Source organism: Dreissena polymorpha, chromosome 4, assembly GCF_020536995.1.
Source record: "Dreissena polymorpha isolate Duluth1 chromosome 4, UMN_Dpol_1.0, whole genome shotgun sequence".
NCBI classification, from domain to species: Eukaryota; Metazoa; Mollusca; class Bivalvia; order Myida; family Dreissenidae; genus Dreissena; species Dreissena polymorpha.
The window spans coordinates 131,926,973-131,933,208 of NC_068358.1; positions in this window are offsets into that span (position 1 = coordinate 131,926,973).

Genomic DNA, 6,236 nt, shown 5'->3' on the forward strand with positions numbered 1-6,236 from the left:
AAGCAGGGGTAATGGTTCTTATGCACTCCACTTTATCTTATTGAGATAAACCTTTATATTATTTCAAATCTGTCACATTTTTAATGTTCATCTTAAGCTGATAATAAAATAGAACCGTCAAAACTAATGAAGAGCATATATTAATTTACTAACCAAACGGTAATATTAAGAACACTTTTCAACAATTATGGTAACTTGAAAAATAAATAAATAAGGGGTTGCCGTGGTATCAAACCAAGCGCCTCTAAAAGCGTTAGCTACCACTACACCATACAGGCCTTCAAATTGGTTTGGTGTGTAAACGCTTTGTCGATAATACACGTTATTATAAAACTAAAATGCCGAATAAAAGCATAACAACAGCTTCATTATATTTCGATTTCGACTGATGGCTAACAATTAACGAACATATATTTGTATCATTTTTTCTTGATCAGCAGAGTTATATTTCTTGTTTGAATATAATGTATAATTTTGAATCTGTGACATTATGTTGGTCAATTTTAATTGTGAAAAACTGTGAACTTGTAAGGGAATGTTTAGTTGTTAATAAGGAGCAAACCGAGCGCATCGTATGTTGAATGTGTAGGTAATAAGAGGTAAAGTAGGTAGGTTTTTGAAAGATTTTTTTTAATGACAACCCCGTCTAAACCACCGAGTTATATTTATATAAAACCTAGCAGAGATGATCTTTATAGGCACTTCAAAACTTTCAACCGTCCAACATTTTGGTAAATTGACAAAATTAAAAAAGTGGTTTCAGATTCGCAAATTTTCGTGTTAGTTATGATTTTTTGAGGAAATAGTAATACTGACCATTTACCATGCTCTTAAATATCTATTATATGCATCTTTTGATGATTTGAAAACCTGAAAATTATAAAGCGTCGTGCGACGCGAAACGATTGAATAATTGGAAAGTTCTGTTGTTGTCGTTTTATTATGGGATACTTCGAGGGTTGCTTATATGGGTAAAAAAATACATCCGCTCTAAGCATGAGCATAGATGGTCGAGTTGTTTAGGCGTCAGACTTTTTACTCCCGGACTCCATGGGTCAGTGGTTCGAGCCCTGTTGAGGATTACTTTTTTTTCCTTTTTTAAATTGTATTATTGTTTTTTTTACTGGAGTGCAAATGTGTATATTTATCAATATAAAGCATTAAATGACAAAATCTGCTGGACGGACACTTTAATATTTTAAAGGATTTGTTTATGACATAAATGACTTTTATACTTAGGGTTTAATTTTGCACCAAAATGTCATTTCAACGATTTATTTTGTTAATATTTCGTCTAAACACAAATCTGGATTGAGACAAGGGCGTAAGTAATACTGTAAATACCACATGGAGTCAATTTGATAAAATCCACATAGTAACGCATTTGTATCGGATACCAATAGTGGTGAGTGTCCAACGTAATATAAAACATTGGTGTTGTTGTTTTGTGTTTTGAAACAGATTTTGGTAAGATCTGCATACGTATATTTTAAAAAAGTTTACATTTTAAAAGATAAAGCTCATTTTAAAGATTCAGAAGGCTTTAAAAATACTGTGTTTTCCTGCCAGCTTCGTCGCTCTTTGGATTAAATATTTATTTTGTTATTGAGATGCATGAACAATTTCACGATATCCATTTTAAATACGGAACTCATTTGTGCCAATTTCGTCGGACGATGCTGATCGCTTATATCTGCCAACTTGGAACGCTTTTTTGTCGTTGTCGTTCATCAACAATTCCAACCTGTATATGTACAATGTTATTTCAAAAGTAACATTTTTTTTAACATGTCAAAACGATAGTATTTCAGATATATAATCACAGAATGTATACATAATTTCAAATACATTCCTCCAAAGGTTGACAATTCTTTACTAAGACTGTCACATTTGTTCGACTTTGATAGAACAGTGATCCAAGTTACATGTAGCTTCGCAAAGAAATATCGAATGTGCAACAAAATAAGTATTGTAAATAATGGTCATATTAGTGTTAAGTGGAATATGCAAGACATTCAATACTGCATCAAACAGAACAAATATAAAACAATTAAACACAAATAATAGAATGTTAACTGAATGTTAAACAGTTTTTAACGAATTCATCATCTCATAAATATTTATACATGTATTGCTTTTCGAAGGCGTCCGTCGACTTGTTCCCGTTTATCTCATTATGAAAAAAACCATATACAGTGGTATATACATTATGAGTATTCTTGCATAAACAAATCGTAATAAATGACATATTTAACCAACAAAGTAAACTGTATCAAAATATTCTTCAAATAAAACAAAACAACAAGTCGTCCCCTTTCCAATTACACGGCTACTGTGCGGCAAAAAGAATTACAGTCTAAGATTTAATTAAGATCAAATAGCCTTCTCTCGAATATGATATTGGTTTGAACTTGAACTAAAAAAGTTGACAGATGGTATGTTACACACCGATATAAACAATACATTTTAATTTAAAAAAAGTAAAACGACTAATTTCAAATTTCGAAAACAAAAGTAATGTATACAACTAAACTAGTTGCTTTAAATAAATAAAAACATGAATAAAGATTATTGTAGTTGGCATAATACCTGTATGAATACAACAAAACGTATGCTTAGATGTACTTCAAAGAAGTATGTAACGATCGTTTCGGTCTTCATATATACTTCGGTTTTAATGGATCTTTTCATAAGAACTGGCAAACCCACTACTACAAAGTGCGTCATTCAGTATAAATAGAACAACTATTCTGCAAAGTCATGCAATGCGGATCGCTGGTTATTAGTTCTTAATAAGCACTTTATTTTTACTTGTCTTTCATTACAGTGCTCAAACTGTTAAAATTATAAATCAGAAACTCCACATTTCAGATACTTTATTTCTTAAATAAATAACTTGCATGTCAAAAAGAAACGTCGCTCCGTATCTATAATAATTATTAATAAAAACGACAAAAGAATGCATATACATATATCGAAAACAGTTTTTCGTAAACAAAAAAAATAACAAAATGCTCGTTGCGTTGAGATGCCATCATTGACATATCCATGAACTTTGACTGTTCTTTGCCAAGTATTTCGCATTCTTCGGACTTGGAGTCAAATTTAACTCCTTGTTTGCGGTATAAATCCAAACAAAATGCATCATATTTAATAATTGAAGTTTCCACTTTTCTTTTTATTTCTGTATATGTTCTTTTTTAGACAACTCAATGAGTAAAATTACTTATAGCGATAAATATCGTTTGTTACACTGCGATGGTTGTAGTATTCATACGTTGTGGACTAAATGAAACTCTGAAAACTATTGAATAAACGCACAATACTTTACAACTTATTTTACGCCCCAGCATGTGCCTGTCTCCTTACTGTTGTTAATCATTCAAATCAAAGACATCAATTAAACACGTGAGTAATGCGATACATTGAATTGTTGTATCAATGGTTGGTAAATGGTCGGAGACACTGGCAATCAGTGTTCAGTTGAATCGTTTTAAACCACGAAAGTTGCAAAATCCGGATATATGTGAGATTTGTATAGCAGATATCAACATAAACATATTCTTTAAATGATTTTTTACGAAGTAGCGACCTTAAATTAAAATTATTTATGGTACTTGCACGTAAAAAAAAACAACATACGAGTACTCTGATCGTACTTTAACAACTGGATTTAATCATTATAAGCAAATAAAATAATTTTTTTAATAAAACCCTAACTTTAATGAAACACCAACTTACATTGCTGATGTTCACGATCTAAAGTATAGTTATTTTTTTAATAAGGTCGTCAACCAAAATTAAAAGTCGAAACAGCAATTAAACTGTAATTGTAAATAATGAGATAGTGTTCTTTGTCTTCAACTTCGAATCGTTCACTGATGTTGTGTAATCTCTTTTCATTTATAAATCGAGAATTATTATTAACGTTACACAGAGTTTGTTTGTATGAATAGTTTTGTTTTCAATATACAAGAACATTAACGGGGTACACCACGGCTTAAAAATCTGTCGCAACAATGCTGGTAAGCATTATTTTATGCTTATGTGATAAGCCTTGTTTATAACAAACACGTTTTATTTCTAAGAAGGCCTTACTTTTAATAAAACTCACATACCGATCACGATTGTTAAACATTTTGTAAGTAATACCAACACAAACAACAACAATAAAATAGACGATAAGCGAAATGTATTTGATCATGGTGTTTCTTTGTGATTACAGCCTTAGATGCGATATGATGCGCGTCTTAATGTTAAAACACGCTGCTTTGCGCTAATTTGAAATGTATTTGATAATCAACACGCTCCGTTGCGATACGATACCATTACGGTTGCTATATCTTTCACGATTTGAGCGAATGTATTTTTGAGCTACGGAATGCACCGAATGATATAAATACAGCGAGATCGACTATCGACTTGATTTATCCTAGATATCGCAACGTATCGTAACAGAACATGTCGTTTTATCTTGCGATTGAGATCACCGCGATGTTGAAGTACAAGTGGATACGATTTGTGGAGCTTTGTTACGATACAACACAATAAATTGCAGTTAATTTTGTTATGTGTAGAATATTTTAAAAGTTTAAAGCATTTCCACGATACACACGATTGACAAGATTGACAAGATTGACTTCAGTTTCTAATAATAACAGTTAAGATATGCTAAGATAAGTTCACGATTAAGATCACGATTTCAGTCTGTAATGGAAGTGGGAACAAGACTTCAAGCTATGGAGTCTGGCCTTTTAACACCACGTAATACACTTTCTTTGCACGAGGTGATTTCGAACATGAGCCATCAAGCCGGATAAAGAAGCTTTAGTATACTTTATTTCATCGGGTTGGTAGCATGTTCAACTGGTAAATATAAAACCATTCGGTCATAACATTGTTCTTTAATTTAATTTATATTAATATGCCTTTAAGTGTGAATTACAGTGCTATGGCATAAGTTTTTATTAAAATGGCGAGTACTGTCATAAGGAGATTTTCGCCTAAGTGTTAGTTTTATCATATCGGTTTAACCTAGCTATGCTTCGGTCCTTTCCAAGTCTTTGGCCTCAGTTGTTATATGGATTATGTTTAGTTTTGTGTTTTTTGTAAAGCAATGTGCTGATTATGGAATTGGTAATTTTCCGTTTTTCTCGTCTATTACTGGCTTTGAAATTTACAATTTATACTTTCAAAAAGCTCTGTCTTGCGCTGAAAAACAGTGACGTGTTTGTACGATTTATTTGATTTTATATCTTGCGCTGCAAAGACATAATTTGCAAATATAGATAATCCAATATTATTTTGAAAATAACAGCTTTAGAATTTATAGAAGTGTGACTGTACCGAAAAAGCCATATAGGGGATATTTTAATTCGTTTTATCCAGGCAAACAAAAATACTTGTGAACGTAACGAGAAATTAAAGACAATGTAGATCTAGATAAGTGTCAGTTCAATTTTGAATAGCTTAATAGACTTGCAAAGTTGACATTCGGTGTTCACAAATAGAACTGTACAACTGTACTATGCATATAAAATAACCTCAAAGAAATAGGCTGTGTAATGATTTCTTTTCAACTGGGACGTTTCCTAAAGAGCGTTAAATGTATTCTTAATTATGCCTTCGAGAAGGAAACAACAATAACAATAAACAAACACACTTACTATTAAGCGGTTTGTATCCCGAATAAACGAAACATTTGACAAACGTCATATTCAATACCATAAACATTTAAAGATATCAGTGCAATATTGCATATATACGTATACATAAAAGTATGTGTATTAAACGTGGGGGTATCACATTGAGCGTATTGTTTTAATGGCTGCATATACAATTACGTATATAAATGAAAGGTTTAAATGTGATTTGTCTACATGGTACCATAATCATATAGAGCTGCCTAAGTTCGATGATTATTTTTCGCTGTTTCTGAATGATATTTTTCATTTGATTAAAAACCAAATTGTGGACGTATGATTGTAATAGCAAGGCGAATGCATGCTATTATTTTTTATGATGAAATTGCATTCGTAGTCGAAAGCGTCCGTAAATTCTTAAACCAAGTAAACCAGGGAATTGTTATTATAATTTATTGAAAAGATGTCAGAATTGTAACAAATTAACATTGTCAAATAATAATAAATGGAGTAAATGAACATTTGAGTCTTTAATATCTGACATATGTATATAAAAACGTACGAGTTACAGTGAATATCGTATACGTTTCATTA